The sequence below is a fragment of the Chanos chanos genome, chromosome 8 (genome assembly GCF_902362185.1).
Source record: "Chanos chanos chromosome 8, fChaCha1.1, whole genome shotgun sequence".
Lineage (NCBI taxonomy): Eukaryota > Metazoa > Chordata > Actinopteri > Gonorynchiformes > Chanidae > Chanos > Chanos chanos.
The window spans coordinates 21319326-21337319 of NC_044502.1; the positions used below are offsets into that span (position 1 = coordinate 21319326).

General features: G+C 38.4%; 1 pseudogene; it reads left to right on the forward strand.

Annotated features, from left to right (window-relative positions):
• Window positions 1-11840: 11840 nt before the first annotated feature.
• Window positions 11841-12543, forward strand: LOC115819453 (Ig heavy chain V region 5A-like; annotated as a pseudogene).
• Window positions 12544-17994: the final 5451 nt, after the last annotated feature.

Here is a 17994-nt window from a genome sequence, read left to right on the forward strand (position 1 = left end):
AGTTAGTTTGCACAAACATGAAAACAGACTTGAATACACAATTCAAGATGGCCATGGAATGAGCTCTTCAACACAGGCTGAAGCAACGCACTGGCGAAGAGTGGGCGAAAAACCGGGGTTAAAATACTGTAGGGTAGATGAGCTGATGAACCACAGGTTTGTAGCCAAAACAGCAGTCAGCAGATTGAGAGAAGCGCCGTGCCCAGAAAATGATGATTGAGGTGAAGTGTTTTTCTCCATCAATCCAGAGAGGGGCACTAAAGTGGAGAGGACAAAAACATCCCGTCCTCAAGTGAACCCTGGATTCCTGACATGACATTGATTCAGGAACTCTCAGATCATGTTAAATGACAGTCTTATTATTAGACTTTTACAGTCGGACAGTGTTGTTTGTTTGGTATTTTTCAGGGAAATTGATTGGGATTCAATGTATATTTAGTGATAACTCAATGTAAATTGTTCTGATATAAGTAGTTTAATAGCAGTGTGGTCACGCTAATTCAGCAGGAAAAGGCTGTTGGATTTACTGGTTTAAATTTTGTTTTTGCAAATTACAACAGTTTTAAACTGTAACATTTACAGTTTGTTCTGTAAAGTTGTTTACATTGTTACTGTATTTTTACAGAGTTATTCTGGCAACCACAGCTGCCAGTTCTTTTCCCTAAAAACAACGGAATTTTTTTTTTAGTGTAGTTACTAGCTAGTTCACCTACACACTTTGCTCTCTGCCATGGGCGTCTGTTTGTTTTGAAAAGTGCTGGGACCAGTTCGACATGTTCACACCATATACTGGATCACCTTTTAAAACTGCTTGAGCTTTTCATGTGTGTTAGGATACTACAGCATTAATCTGCTTACATGGATGACATAATACATCATGGTAAGGTAGACACATTTGCATCTTTTATCCTAGTGTTTTGAAAGTCACTGTCATGTAAAACAATAAAACGTTTATGAAAGCAACATAACCGTCATGTCTAAGTTATGTCTGTCAAGAACACCACCTATGCATGTTTTCCCAAATACTGAGACCGTGTTAGATGTATGGATATCGTGACTCCAAGCCATATTGCAGCACGTTAGAAACAAGTTATGTTGACATTCATTTTGATTGCGGCCGGCAAACGTGCAGAACTGAACATAACTGCAGAGTATTCGCTCTAACATTACCTCCCTGGGGGTGTGTTCCTGTCTAAACTAAAGTTACATGTTGTGTCATACATAAAAGAATGCACAGCAGCAACGTAAGTGTTTCGATTTAGATTTACCGATAAGTAAGCATGTCGGATCTCTCTCTTAATGACATGATATGTACCAACGTTATTCATTATTAAGTTAAATTAACTAAAGGCTTTCAAAAAGTGGTGGGTAAATGTTCCCTTGCGTCCCCAGCATAAATGATGCCTGTGCTCACTGCTTAGTAAGCCTGTGTGTCACATGGTTGCGTCCTCCAACTAGGCACGGTGGTGGAGGAGTTCACAATATGCACACAGGCGTTTATTGGTATAGAGTTTAGGTTTGAGTGTGGATTAGAAACTCAAAATTACTTTCTTTTCAGTGATGATTTGTGTTATACATGTTTGTTGCTGGGTTTATGAAAACCATATACCAGCATTACATTTAAATGTTCATAATTACTATAATAATAATTTATTGAAGAAAAATATTGAAGAATATCCTATAATTAGAAGTGTAGTAAAAAAACCCAGAGTTGTTATGCCTATTTCCACTTTTATTCAAATACAAATACAAATTATTTTGCTGAATCAACAAATACAGACACAAATACAAATATAGCTGCAAGCAGCAATGAAGGGGCCAAGCAGCTCATGGGCACCAGGCAGACAAGTAATCCGATGAACTTGTGAACAAGACACCAGTTCATCACATTAAGATGGCTGAAATACAAAATAGTCAACACAGATGGCTCATAATTTCTCAACTAAGGACCTCTACTATGATAATGCTGAAGAAGTTTGGTTGAAATACTCCGCTGTCTTACAATAATTTGAGATGTAATACATTTGTGTGAATATTTCTGGTATAGCGCCCCCATGTGGCCAAATGTTATGAAACTTGGTGGTTCCCCATCACTTCCCTTCCCAATGATGCGGTCCAAGTTTGGCATCAATCCAACCAAACATTGCTGAGATATGCTCACTTCCTGTTTTGGAGGCTTTGCCATTGAAATTCATTGGACAACAGCGGCCATATCCTTTTGCCTAGCAAAGATTCTTTTGATCATTTTTGGTCAGACCATTCCGTGGATGATACATACCAAATTTAGTGGTGATAGGACCAACGGTCTCGGACTAGTTCGCAAGAGTACAGTTTTCTTCAATTCAAAATGGCGGACAATTCAATGTGGCAGATTTCCAAAAATGGGTCCATTCTACTCATCGGGATGCAAGGATTCAGGGACAGTAAAGCTGGGGTAGGCCAAAAGGTTAGGAAGTTATTAGCAAAAATGTCCTCTAGGGTTTGGCCTGTTGGTGGCGCTACAGCCAATGATGGAACGACACCAAATTTGGTGCCTGGATACCTTGTAGTTTCCTCTATGAGGGTGCCAAATTTCATCATGATCCATGAAGGGCTTCTGTGATCTGTCATTGAAAATGGCTAATTCCAAGATGGCCGACAAACAAAATGGCTGACAGGTTGGGGTCATAATCTTCCAGTTAGGGCTTGATACCGTGATGATGCACAAGAAGTCTGGCTGAAATATTTGCTGTTGTCTTGGAGTTATGGGTATTTGAATACATTTTTTGATGTTTTCCTAGTATAGCGCCATCATGTGGCCAAATTTCATGAAACTTGGTGGGGCCCCAGTATTCTTCATGTCAATGAATTGTACCAAGTTTGGCATCAACCCATGCAAGCATTGCTGAGATATGCCCACTTCCTGTTTGGAGCCTTCGCCATCGAAATTCATTGGACGACAGCGGCAATACCGTTTGACCTAGCAAAATTTTTTTTGATGATTATTGGCCAGAGTGTGCTGGAGATGATATGTACCAAATTTGGTGGTGATAGGATCAACGGTCTAGGACTACTTCGCAAAAGTAGGTTTTTGGGAAAATTCAAAATGGCAGAAAATCTGATTAGGCAGAAATTGATGCGAATGGGTGCATTTGACTCGTCATGACCCAAGGATTCAGGGGAAAAAAGATCACAACTCTAGGACAAAGGGTTCAAAAGTTATAGGCAAATATGTACCAAAAAAACCCTTGATTTTTGGCCTATTGGTGGCGCTACAAGGATGCATGGATTGACCCCAAATTTGGTGCCTGGGTACCTTGGACTGTCCTCTATCAAGGCGCCAAATTTCAGAAAAATCCACCAAGGGGTTCATGGGGCTGCCATAGACTCCCTGAGGAGAAACAACAGCAACAATAATAATAATAATAATAATAATAATAATAATAATAATAATAGTAATAATAATAATGAAAAATTCTAATGATTACAATAGGGTTCCAGCAGCTTTGCTGCTTGGCCCCTAAATACTGGGCTCTCTGCACATCCCTAGTCCAAATCAACACAAAAATGGTTAACAGAACACAAAAGTGAGCTTCTGCCATGGTCATCTCAGTCCCCTGACCTAAACTGAGCTGCTGCAGGCTGAGCTGCAGAAGAGGGTGCACAAGGGAGGACCTAGGGCCCTGGATGATCTGGATAGATTCAGTAAAGAGGAATGGTCTCAGATTCTTTGCTCTGTATTCTCCAACCTTACTAGCTGTTACAGGAGTGCCCAGTGCTGTTTTATTGGCAAAGAGAGGTTGTGCAAAGTATTAAATGCAGGGATGCCAATAATTGTGGCACACATGGTTTTGTTAAAGATAATTATTTCTTGATGAGGGATTTTGCATCTTTTCAGTGTGACATTAAGCTAATTCACCAAAAGGTGAATTTTTTTATAACCCTTTTTACTCATCTTTACCAGGGGTGCCAATAATTGTGGAGGGCGATGTATTCACTGATTATCCTTTCATTGTAGTTATTACTTTGTATTCTATGAAACATCACCATACAATTTGGTGGAAACGTTGTATTGAAGATTTTGTTGTGGTTGTCTGATCACCATTTTGCCCCGTGTGTTTGTTTTTATCTTTGGCATCACTGCTGGGGGCTGTCGTGTTTTCTTTTGTGTTAAAGGCAATGCCCAGGTTAATCTGGGTCCCGCTCCAAATCATTCTTACCGAGTGAAATGGGTTAAACCCAATGAACCTTACAAACTTAAAAGGAAGGAACGTGCAGGTGCTGCATAACATGGAGGCTCCAACAAAGATGATGCTGACACTTGACCCCCCTGCTCCGAGGCCAAACGATACATTCCTTCCGTTTCCCTGCGCCCATCCAGTGTCCTCCCTTCCTCATAACTGTATTTGTAACTGTTGCATAAAAATTACTCAGGACTTTGTTTTATGGTGGATACACAAATTTACATTGAGACATTTTATTTAGCATGGTGATTTATTATTTGTATTGCTTGTGTTTAGTGCTCTATTTTAAATTGTTAAGAAGTGTTGTAATTAATTTAATTAATGTTCAAATAAGGGAGTCTTTTTTTTTTACTCCCCTGTCACTGGGTGGTTCTGTGCCCCTGGACTCCGAACTGAACTAGGGGAGGTGTCGGAGGGCTCTACAGTGTGACACAAGAGGAGCTTCTTTTGATTCAGCTTAAACCATGCACGTATTAGTTTTAATGTATTAATGTAAATATTTCACATGGTTTTAAATGAATTTTCTATTTACCATTAATATTCTCTGTTAACAGATGTAATGGGCTTGAACCAGTGGTCATTAAACCTGGTGGGTCTCAAACTTACCTGTCCAGCCTCTGAGTCTTATGGCTAGGATCAGAGAGAAGGATCAAGAAATTGTCTAAGTGGGGAGAATTACTTCAGAAAAGTCATCACTAAAAGCTAATGAGGGACACAGAACAGTGAGCATTTGTTCCATTTCCACTAACACTAATGACAAGGTCAGATTGGATCAGTCCCCTGCTCCAGTGGAAACAGCACACTGTAAGAAAAAAAATCTGTAGAAAAACAGATAATATCCTGGTAGAAAATTACCAGTACCTTTTCTGGTAAGCTTACTTAAGCAGAAATTTCAGTAAAATTACAGCATACCCTCAGTAGCACTTGCCAAAAATGTCTTCATCGCTGAAAGTTCTAATAACCAAATCCAACAGCAATAGTAGAGAGAAACAGGGAAGGCAGGTGAAGGAGATTTTCAGCAAAAGTATAATTGGGTAGGTTAGTGAAGCAGGTTACTGGAATTTTTTATTATTATTTTCATCAACGGTAACATTGGCATAAAATTATTAAGCATTCAATTATTAAATTTTTATTCTCCCAAACATTAAATGGTGTGTTAACAAACAGTGTTTTTTGTTTTGTTTTGTTTGTTTTCTTTTCCTTTCCTGATTTATGCCTTTACTCATTTTACTTTTCTCAGATTCATTTGCATGTACGTGCTTTTACTCACTGCTGTGACATCACTGATTGGGTTTGGTCAGAGGCCCAACATGCCTGAAATGCCTAAATGTCCATAATTTTACGGAGTTTTGTACACAATTGAAAAAAAAACGAAAAAGACCCCCCCCCCCCCAGAAAACTTCAGAGAACTCTCTCTCTCTCTACATATAGCCACATAAAACTATACCTTCAAGGATTTCATGAAGAATACAGAGCTCAACTTCAACTTCAGCTTAAATTTACCTATATCAGTACATTTTTTTTTTTTCATTTTACAAAACATGACTGTAGCTGTGTTTAAATACACGGTCCATAGATTCAGTCTGTCTCAGTACTATGGAGTCAGATAAACCACTCCTATAGTAAGACTGGGAGATCACCTTTGATACGGTCTTAAGGTTAAATTCTCCTTACGCGAACGTTTCAGCTTAGGGAAGACTATAAGCACTCAGTATGATTGTCTACACACGTCTGCCAGTGAGTCAAAATATATTACAGAGTCATCCTTATAAAGTCACATTGGCCTTTATAAACAGTGAGTGATGCCTTTCACTCGGGTTCCTAATTCGCAGGTATTGACTGCTAGACATTCATTCAGTCTGAAGCTGTAGTTAGGACTTGGAGAATCTGATAAACTGACCTGTACACTGCGTGAAAAGAGGTGTATTCGGCCTGGAATACTCCTGTATATTCCCGGATACTCCACAGATTATCGGCTGTATCCGGCAGTTTGCAGCTCTGTTACGCGGCATGGAATACTCCTGAATATGTACCGTGTTTTGGGGTCTGCCTAGAGCCCTAGTTGCCATGGTGAATAATCCCTTGGGGGTGCTTGGAAGGGAACATTTGCACTTCACACCTTGGGCCACCAGGTATCCTGCAATTGGTCAAAAGTCTTTCTTTGGATTGGTGGAGCAATGTCTTGCCCCTCTTCTAAAACCCTTCCCCATTGGTCCATTGTGGGTCCCCAGACATGAATTCATATGGTTTATATAATAATAATAATTATTATTATTATTAATATTATTATTATTGGTGGTGGTGGTGTTGTTTTATGTTCATAGGTAGATTGTATAGATAGTCTGTCAAACAAAAATGAATTACACAAATTTTATTATAAATAAAGCAAATACAGTATAATATAAGGCATATAAATTGACAGTTTTATATATATATATATAATCAATGTACAATATATAACAGAATAGAATACATTAGAACAGAATATATTGTAATATCATAGTATATAATACAAATGCTTTTGGGAGCATAAATGAAACTCTAAATGTTGAGCATTCCCAAGAACAACCCAGCTTCCGTGGTCTCTATTCTGTAGCACCCCACACAGTGCAGACAACTCTGTGCTAGGCGGGAGGACCCACGCTGGCCTTCCATCCAAGATGGCGGCGTCCCCTTCAGAAATTATATCTACTGATGCGGTCCTCCATATGGCAGCCTCTTCCTCAGTTTAAAGAACACTAGCTCTGGCCTTGAGCAGATGCAAAACACAGTGAAAACAGAAATTAGATCACTGAAAATAGCAAATGGAGAAAAAGTCTAAGAACTACTAGGGAAATGATGTTTTGACTTACTCTTCTCCTCCTTTGCCTCGTTCGAGTGGCGATCCTGCCCCCCTCTTTGTTCTCTGGTTTCACCCGGTAACTCTTTCGAATAGTCTCAATCGGTCTTTCAGGATGCTAGAGAGAAAAAAAAGCGGAGAAGAAAGGAAGATTGATTAAAAGTTCGTTTAGAATTCCAAGCACAATCGCGACGATACAGTCTACCAACAAAACACGCCTACCTTGTCCGTGGATCATATCTGTGCGTGTTGTTTTCAGCATTTTGCATTAGCCGCACAGCTTCCTGTAGAAGCAAAATTAATATAAGAGTTAAATTCAACCACATTAAGGGATAAAGCAGATAAAAAAATGTGAACGTATCAGAATGCGCGGCAGTCAAAGACGAAAGCCAGAAGGCTACAGAAATAAACTTACCGAAACAGAGTTATTCCCCGCTCGTCTTCTTTTCTCGGGCAGACTCCTCTTGCGCCTCTTTGATGGGACTCCATCCTGTCCAACCGCCGAATAACATTCTCCATGAACGTTTACTGCTGTTCAGACATCTTAAAAATGCATTTAACGGGGACACCAGTTGTTTGTTTTCGTTCGGACTCGCGTTAGAAAAATTGGATATTCCCGGCGCACGAGTAGCCTCTCCACTCCGCTGTCCGTTCGAAAACTTAAGTGTTCTTTTGCAAGCCATCTTCAAAATGCACACTATCGACAGAATACGGAGTACAACTTCTGTAATCCTTCAGTGACTCGCTTCTCCTTACCTTACTACAGGTAACCCCTTCCCCAAAGCAAATTTCGCGCTGCAGTTGCACACAATGCTATTGGTTACTGTCACCCTACGCCATGCACGCACAGAAAACTGATTGGACAGGACTCAACCTTAGATTCTAAGTGGGTGGTTTGAAAACGGGGCGCGTCCTCGTACTGAGGAGAAACATTCCGAACAAACAAGCAAGAATCAACAACAAAAACTCCTATGCCCTGTAAACTTTTTTTTTTTTTAAGTCCTGTATCCTTTGTCCCGCATCCCTCATACTGAGATAATGTCCCGCATTTTCGCTGGTCGTTTGGTTTTTAACTGTCAGAAATAAAAAAATATATGGATCCATTATTTTACCCGGCCGCACATGAGCATAGTTTCTAATCTATTTAATAGCGCTATGTCAAAAGCAGTAAAAATGCAACATAGGCGAGTTTTTTTAAAAGCCTTGCTTTCACCAAATGGCTGAGAGGAGAGCGTTGAGGGCGGTCATCAAGAGTCTGTGGCGGCCGTCAATCAAACTGTGCAGCTGTGGGGCCGATGAATTTCTTTGCTACGTCACAAAAAACAAACTTAGTAAAACTTTACGGATATGAAGATAAACGCTGTCAGCCGACGTCATGGTCAAAAAGAAAGGAAAAAGTTCTTTTATCCCTTCTGACCATGCTTCTCATCCAATAGAGCTTTTGGCTTGATATAAAGATTTGCATTGAAATTGTTTTATTTTGTGTAATATTTTATTTTGAGCCTTATTTATTCTTATAGTTGGATTTGGTCAGGGGTTTAACTTGAAAGACTTGAGCTGTATGCTGCCTGCTGCTTTGCTTAAGTACAGTTGCCTTTGATGGGCCTGTAATGGCCAATGCATGTTGGATGTCTATCAATACAAGTGTATACAAGTGTTTCTTATACAGTTAGACTGACATTATATCTAAGTTTTACATTATCTCTCAGCATTGGTAACATGTCCCACACTGTCCCACACAAACTTACTACTTGTCCCCCATTTGGTCTGTTTGCATCTGGTCACCCTGTACCTTTGACCCCAAGTAAAGGACAGTTGCATAACCATCAAATATGTAATTAATGAACCTCTCATTTAGACTTTTTTTAAATTATGTTTTCAGTGTGTTTTTGTATGCTCCATTTGAAGTGTCCATTGTAATTTAGCTGCACGACAGAGCAATGACATTAAAGGCTACATGGGCCTACCACTGCTATATTATACACCATGCAACACCTAAGAAGTTTGTGTGGTTATCAAAATATCGGCTAAATATTACATATAGGCTAACTGATAGAAAGTTACAGTGAGGAAGGGGGGCAGGCTTCTATACCCAGTCCCACCTAGACCACTGACTGTTATTAGCATTTGAAAGGCCAAGCCATCAGCTAACGACTGTGGTCACGCGGATGCCTGAAAACTGCCGTCTAACAGCTGTATTCGGACATTTGCGGGAGTTTTCAGGTCCGCATGACAAAGTTCTGCGGGCATCCGAATACCTCCGGAAAACAGCAGGTTTAGCGGAAGTTTACTTTGTCCGGATATTTCCGAATACACCACTTTTCACGCAGTGGTACAATCTCTGGATTCACATTCAGTGACCTTTATTTAGTCTGGATCAGACAGGTTCCTGGGAAATGGACTGCATTGATAGGAACAGCTGATTGTTGCTATGCCACCTACTGTTCCCCATACTAATCTGTTAAGGGAAGATTCACCATCTCCACAGATGACCCAGCAGAAAGCTGTATTAACAGATGAACAGTGTGAAGACGATGTTCTATATTACTTTGCAACAGAGTTACAGTTAGAGAGAAGATTCACAAATCCATACAAAACCCACTTCCCCATATATCTCAAAAAAAGAAAAAAAAAGTGGTGCACTTACACAGTGCAGAAGTTAAAATTTGATCCCAGTTTTAAATATGAACTCTTCAGCAATTTATGTAAAATGACATATAAAGAACACAGAATGGTATTATTGTATTATGCTCTTCAGAAGAAAATGACTGGCTCAATGCAAAACCATGTCCTCCTAAATCTTAGTACTTCTTATGCACAGAGAGAGACTCATTCTTTGTCAAATAAACTCAGAGGAGCTGCTGATTTTTTCATTGGTAGATCCTGTAGATTCGTATATCCTGTTTATGCCAATGATATCTGTTTATAGCTTTACTAGTTGAACCCCATACATAAATGCAGATCTGTTGAATCCTTAATCATATTCTCTATTTAATCAGCTGTAGTCTGAAAGTGAGGATGATCCTCCAGGCATCTGAAAAGTTCTGAATCAGCTCACACCAGCTCAGCATAAACAATGTACCCTGTTTCTCTGTTACTGCTGTTGCTGCTGGTGGCCCTATCTTCTAAAGGTTTTTTTTTCTTCTTCTTCTGATTTAGAAATTTATTGATTTAAGAAATATATGAATAATCACAGCGTTGGTATTGTATGAATACATTTGTTTGTGTGTCCTTTCTAGTGTCCAGTGTCAGGTTGTTCTCACACTGTCCAAACAGTCAGTGGTTGTGTCTCCAGGTGGAGCTCACAAACTCACCTGTTCCTGTAATGGATTTAGTGTGAGTGATGTTTATATGCACTGGATCCGTCAGGCTCCTGGAAAAGGACTGGAATGGATCATTTACTATTATTCTGCACACAGTGCAGGGCTGATTCACAGCATCCAAGGACAGCTCTAATTTCTACCTTCATATAAACCAGCTGACGACTGAGGACACAGCGGTTTATTACTGTGCTAGAGATTTCACTGTGATTAAACTCATACAACCAGCTGTACAAATATCAAAAGGGGAAAGGATGTGGGAGGGGACATTATGGAAATACAGTCACACAACAAAATAGTGTTAGGCTGTCGTTTCCATATTTTCCTCATTTCTCCACCAGTTCAAAGTATTTGATTGTAATAGTCAGTTATTTAAAAGTACTTTTCACGATCATTGTTGATCAATTCTACATATAGCCACATAAAACTATACCTTTTTTTCTTCATTTTACAAAACATGACTGTAGCTGTGTTTAAATACACGGTCCATAGATTCAGTCTGTCTCAGTACTATGGAGTCAGATAAACCACTCCTATAGTAAGACTGGGAGATCACCTTTGATACGGTCTTAAGGTTAAATTCTCCTTACGCGAACGTTTCAGCTTAGGGAAGACTATAAGCACTCAGTATGATTGTCTACACACGTCTGCCAGTGAGTCAAAATATATTACAGAGTCATCCTTATAAAGTCACTGATGGATTTTGATGTGTGAGTGTGTGTGTGTGTCTGTGTGTCTGTACTAACCACAGGCTGGCAGGTGTTTCTGTAGTACTCACAGTCTGAGTCATTGAATATCTTATACACTGACTGAGTGGACGTGGAGAAGAAGCTGGAGAAGCCATTCAGGGATCTCAGCAATTTGAGATGTAATATTCCTTAGAGATGAACACAGAGCCCAGAGGAGAAAAATTCCACAAAATATGTGAATATAAAATCACTTTTCTACAAGAGCAGCTTTTACCCACAGAAAACGATATCCATCCTTAAATGACACTACAATTTTCAATGACGTCTGAAAGGTACATTTTATGAACATGTGGACAGGATTTAAACCACTATAAACTTCTCATAGATATTAATCTGGCACTGACAAAAATCGAGTAAATACATGTGAAAAAAAGAAAAAACAAAGCAAAACGAAACAAAAAATGAAACACACACACACACACAATTTGCACAACGGAATTTACACAACTATATTTACACAATTCATATGATGCTGTACTTCTACTCTTTTTGTTTCATTTTCTTGAATTTAAGTAGATAAAATATATAATATATTATTACAAGGAGAAAAAAACGAGGAAGACATTGATGAAAATTCTTCAAATATTGAGACACCTTCATTTAAATTTTCCCTCTTTCCGTCTCATGTGACCACTTTCTATTTAAATCCTAAAAAGCCTCTGAGCTCTACAGGAGCTCTAAGTTCTGAAGTTGAGCTTCAAAACCAATCATGTTCTCTGCGTCTCTAGTGCTGCTACTGGCAGCCACATCCTGTGAGTTTCTTTGGTCTAAAAAATTAAATCAAACCTGTTGTATTTTGTAGTATTTGACTGAGTGTGTCATGTCTTTGTAATAATTATTGAATCTCTTCCAGGTGTCCACTCTGATGAGCTGATTCAGCCTGACTTCCAGACTGTTCATCCAGGTCAGCAAATGACCATCAACTGCAAGGTCTCATATTCAGTTACTAGCTATACCACAGCTTGGATTAGACAACCAGCAGGAAAAGCTCTAGAGTTTATTGGAATTATCTGGAGTTTATTGGAATTATCCACAGTGGTGGGGGCTTAGACTTCAAAGAGTCTCTGAAAAACAAGTTCAGTATCTCAAGAGACACCAGCAGCAACACAATAACATTACGAGGGAATAATCTACAGACTGAAGACACGGCTGTGTATTACTGGGCCAAACAATATTACACACAGTATTATGAACTAGTAGCTATCCTGTACAAAAACCTCTATGTAGGAGTTTATAAAAAGCATAAACTTAAGTCAACATATGTTCATATGTATAGTTACCATAAACTGTGGTCTAAACTGTGGTGTACCAGAAATTAAATGAAAAGCATTACTTTGTGCTCACATATATTAATGTCCAATGTTTTTCCAGAACTGTGTTCTCAGAGTCCAAAGAATAAACACAGAAACTAGAGACACATTTTTATATATTGGTAATAAACCACAATATTATCATCTCTCACAGTCAGCATGTCAGTGACTCAAGCATGTTAGATTCTTTAGAAAGTGAGGATGGCAAAACCAAATTCATTCAAAACAGGAACCAGAACTCATTCACAAAATTTATTGGGGCCCTCCATATTCCTGCCCCCATGCTCCTGTCCTAAGCATGTGGTCCATCTGTGGTGCCTGACTGTGGAACCAAGAACTGTCCTTTATACCCAGGTCATCCCAGTTTTAACTATAGTACCCCAGCAGGCATGTGACCGACCTTCAACGTTGAAACCACAGCTATATATTTCCGGGACAGAGATCATAGACAATTACAAAATACATTTTTTTTCACTCGTTATGGATAACTTAGGAAAAGAGAAGTAGACTGTCAGACTTGTGCTGTGCTGATATGAGATCCATGTTTCAGATGTCTGTCTTGGATTTAAGTCCTCACTTGGACTTAAGTTCTCACTCGGTGAGGTCTGATATGAAAACTGAATGAATGCTGTGTTATTCGACAGATCCAAAAGCCAATCCAAATTCTCTACCTCTATATGCATGACAGCCACGCAGACTAAAGCAATCAAGGGAAAATCCCTCTGAGCTCTGGAGAGGACAGACTTTGAGCAAATACAGTTAACAAAACAACAAAATTTGGTCAGGAGGTCATTTTTTTATTTTGTTTTTTTCCTCTATCAATTTATAGTATCTAATTATCCATTATTCTGTAAGTCTCTCCCCTGTATGGAAGCCATTTTCATCTTGATGACTGGACTAGAGCCAACCACAAATTCACATGAATTTGGAAAGTTATAGTTCTTACTCTTGTACAGTAATGAAATATGTGTCAGTGTCCTGAGATTCTGAAGTCTGAAACAACTCTTGAGTTGACCTGAGTGGAGTCGTCACAAGTGACAGTCACCAACTGGGCAGAAAAGTCAAAATCCAGTCATGTGGGAGGGATTCACTGGCAGCAGTAGCTGTGACAGCAAATGTTTATCAGAGACCAAAGTCAGTTTCACTAAGGAGTGTTTTACAGCAGCAGGACTTTCAAACAGAGAACATATAGTCATGTATGACTGTGCACTGTATCCAATAGTGACATGTTCCAGCTGCAGGCTTATAGAAAAGCTTTTCCAGGTTCTCACTACATGAGATATTGTTATAAAATATACACACATTGTATTGTGTATGACATCATCTAGCGGTGAGTTTATGTTATGTTAAGTAGGTCCTGGTTTGGGGAATAATGGCTGTTTTAGTGTTCTTCAGCTTAGTTTTCTCTAAAAATGTTACAGCCTGGGCCGTGAGTGTGGGTTTAGAGGGGGCATTGAACTTAATAATGGTGTGTGTGTGTGTGTGTGAATGTGTGAATGTGCAGTCACCATTATAGATAAGCCTAGTGCGTCATGTTAAGCACAGTAAAGGACCATTAAACTGATGCCAAATTTATAATACATGTTGCAAGCAAGCATGGTGGCAAGATTTTGAGCAATGTGAGATGTCTTGCTGCTTTTCCTGCATGCCGACTATTACAGTACTTTTGAACCGATGACTTATAAAGATGTAATTTTCCAGTCAAGTTTAAAGCATTGAAATGTTAGTTATTATTAATGTAGTTAGGTCACTCAAACTCGAAACTGTGGATTAAAGTTGTGCAAACATGTGTGTTTCTTTGACAAGGTCAGGAAAGCTTCCTTTCATGGATAATGAAAAATAATAAATTGTTTTAACTTACAGTATTAAGTAGTGGTGGGCAAAGCGAGGCTTCCTGAAACTGAAATGTTCGTAGCAATTGTGCCGAATATTTCGAAACAGTTTCGAAACAATCCGACACCCGTCTCCACGGTGACACCTACTGGCCACTTCAGCAATTGTCACATCTTGATAATGCTGTTCTGCGAAACAACGATTCAGACAAAATGTTAACTACTTATTATTCTGTAGGTCATGCCAAGCTATCAGTACATATGATCAATACATTTTGGAGAAATCACCATACAGCAAACAAAAAAACAAAATCTTTCAGATTGTCAGAGACAGTAAATTGGTACTGTAATGAACAGTTTGTTTAAAAAAAAAATTCTTTTTTTTGTGTTGTGTTGTGTTAATTAACATCTGTGAAGCTATTTCAATTGCTTGGTACTTCAGTTTCATGTGTAAGACATAACATTTAGGAAGATAATCTATTGACAAAAGGCTATTATGTTTGTTGGGATAAATAACCACATAGGGTTTTGTGGGTCAGAGTGTACTTTGTAGCTTATAAAATGTAGGCCCCTCTACTGTACTTTCTTTGTGGAACATCATGTAGCGGTGAAGCCCAACAGAGGAAGCCCACACCTCACCTTTAAATCTATCATTAATTTCCACCTGTTTCTGTTAATCCGCCTTGATTAACAATAAAACTAACGATTCGCAGAATAATCAACACCAATCGCGTAAACAGAGTAAATGCTTATCGGTGTCATTTTGTGGAAGAGATACCGTTTTTCAATGTCATTTCATGATAATGTTATTTCTCTTTACTGAACTGTGTAGCAATTGTTATACCCACATGTTCTTGTGATTTGTGGACAACTGAACTTTTCACTCTCTGCCCGATGCCAGGGAATAATATCAAATGTGCTCGTCTGATTCTGGCGTTTAAATGCTCGCGAAACGCCGTGGATTGTCTGAAGCTTGTGTGCTATAGCGAAACCTACAGCGTGAAATTGTTTATCAAGGACAATTATGTTACACATATAATATTACACAAAAGAAAAAAACATTTGAAGGAGGGAGTATTGCATTAACTCGCAAATCTGCACTACAATGAAGGCTCCTTAACCAGAAAACAATGTGCCTCAGATGTATAGCCTTACAGCGCAGAAATCCTACGGAGTATGAGGTGCCAGGTTCACTGCTGCGAGCCATTTGGTCCCTGTATAACCGCAGTGAGAGCGGTGTCTGCATTCTTGGTACTAAGTCAAGCTTGTTCCCAGTGGGTGTTGGACTCTGCCAGGGCTGTACCTTGTCTCCAATTCTATTTGTGATTTTCATGGACAGGATTTCAAGGCACATCAAATCCTTTTGTCTAATGAGATGTCAAATGTCATACAGTTTATTAAAAAATATTTTCCCATTGCATTACGAATTTCTAGTGTACCAACATCACGCTGATCTGATACGGAACATGGATGTGACTTTCTGGTGTCACCTCATATGATCATGTTTCATATTTCATGGGTATAATATGCAAAGCAGGGCATACTGAGGTCTAGTCCACAATATATGATTCAAAGTCATTTTATAGAAACACAGATTTCACCAGGAAAAATGACAAATGCAGGATACATAAACAGAGGTGGCAAAAGTAAATGTAGAAGTACTCTTGCTTAAAAAAAAGTACTCCAAGTAGAGTTAAACTAACAACTGTTTTTGTAAATTGTAAATGAGTGACTATTTTACTCTTAAGTATTTTTCAGGAGGGATATTTTAACTTGTAGCAAGAGTGCTTCTGCTTTTTCTTTTGCCACCTGTATGTAAAGTAATAAAAAAGACAGGATTTTATGCCCCTTCACACTGTCAAAGATAAAACTCTTGGGACAGTGGTGAATTAAACAGCTTGATCTCACATTCTGGCAAAGATCAGACATACTAGAAAAATGTTGTTGCCTTTATCTTGACATAAAAATATGCCAATATAACAAAAATGAACACCCACCCCCCTCCCCCTGAACTTCCTTCCATGCTGGACTTGCCTACATATACCTGGACACCTTAATTTATATACCTACCTTAGACGCGTACTGTCTAACACTTGAACACTTAATACTGAACCTGTTTGGCCACTTCTTGCTGCTCTTATTGTGCATTTTTTGCACTATATGTACATTTCACACGCTGTAAATACCCAAACCTGTTCTGCTCATGTTTATCACAATCATAGCTTTTTGCACTTTATGCACTACATGTACAGCTGTTTGCTCTTTTGTTGTTTTTATTATTGCTACTTTATTGTACAGTATAGTAAATTATATTTCTATCATGTATTTTTATCTGTACTTCTTTGCCTGTCTTTGCTTTTTTTCCTGCTGCTGTGAACACCCAAATTTCCCTGCCTGGGGATTAATAAAGTGTCATCTCATCTCATCTCATCTTATTAAATGCTCCCTTTTCCTTTTTTTTAAAGTTTAAACTTATAACTGTGCTTTTACATATTTTTGTATTTTGTACTCCAAATAATAATAAATAATCACATAATCATTGTGATAATGATGATTATGATGATGATGATGATGATGATGATAATGATGAGATAGCTTTGAATTATGAGAAAATATTCACAGACTTCAAACTTTGATCACAGTGTTTCTTACTGTATCTACTTAAGTCTCTATAGGTTGGACTATGCAAAGTTATACTCCACTTCAGTCCTTTATAATCACACGTCTCTTTTCATCTCTGTCTGTTTATACAGTATTTACAAGAGCAGCTCCTGTCAAGTCAGCTATGGAGTCAAGAGAGATTTTGATTTTTCTTGTCATGTTGATGTTCAAACCAAGGTTATTATAATTTTGAAATTTTCATTAGTTTTTATTTTTATTTAGTCTTTTAGTTTGGTTTTTGATTTTTCAGTTTAGTTTTAGTTAGTCCATAAGTAGTTTTATTTGCATTTTTATTTTGAAGGATTGACTAGTTTTAGTTTAGTTTTTAATTCATTTTAGTCTTAGATTTAGTTTTTCAGGTATTTTGAGAAAAGCTTTGATTTACAGAAGCTGAAAAGGGTAGGATGAAAGAATGTCTGACATCAAATATGATTTACAAAAGCGTAATGTGCAAAACCATTAAATTCTTTTACACCAGGAACCATTAACTTTGCTTGACCCACAGCAGAACTCAGTAATTAGGAGAGCTAAATCAAAAGTGAAACTTTAAGTAGTCTGCAGTATTAGCCAGAATGAAGTTGCACCACACCAAAACAGTTTTAAAAGATGTGAACATCTTGGAACAAAGTAAAATGTTTCTCTCTTTTTTTCTTTTTTTTTAAAAAAACCTTTTTAAACCTTTTTAAAGAAAACATGTCACACATATTCTTAGACTGGATGGACTTCATGTTAAAGATCCACTCCTTGCAAAAAAAAATCAAAAGTCAAAATTAAAATTCCATAAATCTCAACACACACACACACACGAACATATCATTAGTCAAGTAACTTCTTGTAAATCTTGAAGAAAACACGTTGTTCAAGAGAAGTCGTAGCCCGATTTCTCACACCAGACAATAGTAGCCCACACACAGAGAAAATGTATTCACAAAAGCTTGGGAGGCAGGAGCACTGACTAAATCTAAAGCCACTGGGGCAATTTTTGGACAAATGGCTTCCCTCGCCCTCCAGAACTCCAGTGGGTTGTCAGACAATACCTTGCTGCATCTCATCCATGCAC